Consider the following 966-nt stretch of genomic DNA (forward strand, 5'->3'; position numbering starts at 1 on the left):
AACCGAAATCCCAAACAGCAGCAAAATCACCCCAACAAAAACATGTTGGCTTCTATCCCCTCAAAGAAAAACAACAATAGAAAAAGACCCTGTAGAGCTTACAGGGGCTTCCATGTTGAGGAGACAACAGTAGAGACTGTAAAATAATTCCAGAGCCTTCGGGAAAGGACTCGTTACTGACTGCAGCTGGGGATGCACAGCCCTTGCTGGCTGGCTCTGAGGATGGCATGAGTTCTGAGTGAGCACACTGGGATCAAGGCTTCGGGGGCAAGGCCGGGGCTTCTCAGGGCTTGAACGTGGCATTGGACCCCAGCTTTGCCCATCATGAGAATCACTTCTGGACTTCAGAGAGTGACTTGCCATTCCCAGAATGGGGGGAGGGGGTCAAAGGTCAGGGGAAAGGGCAACGACTAGGAAGACAGGTCCCTGTAATGAAGGATCACAGGACATGAGCTCCCTTAGTGCTGGTTGGTGGGCAGGGGTTGGGCGGGGGGGGGGGGGGGGGGGGGGAGGAAAAGGAGAGACGTGAGCAGGGGCAAAGCAAAGTCAGCCCCAGGAAGAGGGGAACAAGACTAGAGGATTGTGGGGGATAAGACAGCAGCTTGTGATCCCATGGGGAAAAGCTGGGCCACATTTTACCTCTCCCGGTTTTGTGATCCTAACCCATGTTTCGCCCCCCACACGGTTATGTCGACTTAAAAGCCAGAGTCCCACGGATGATGGGTGGAACCCTGGGCTGGGCTCTACCAGCAAGACCCAGGCTTCGGGTCTGGGGTCAGGCAAACCCGGAAATAGGAAAAGTTTGCAACAGTTTTGCAGAATAGAGATCTAGAGATTCAATGGTAAGTCCTGGGCAAGAGAAGAAGCAGGAGGTGACAGGCTGGGCAGGTCTGGGGTGGCTGCACCCCCTGATGTTTGCGCCACGGAGTTTTCCAAGGCGGGAAGTGTTTCTCCTTCTGGCCGGCT

Source organism: Lutra lutra, chromosome 2 (assembly GCF_902655055.1).
Source record: "Lutra lutra chromosome 2, mLutLut1.2, whole genome shotgun sequence".
NCBI classification, from domain to species: Eukaryota; Metazoa; Chordata; class Mammalia; order Carnivora; family Mustelidae; genus Lutra; species Lutra lutra.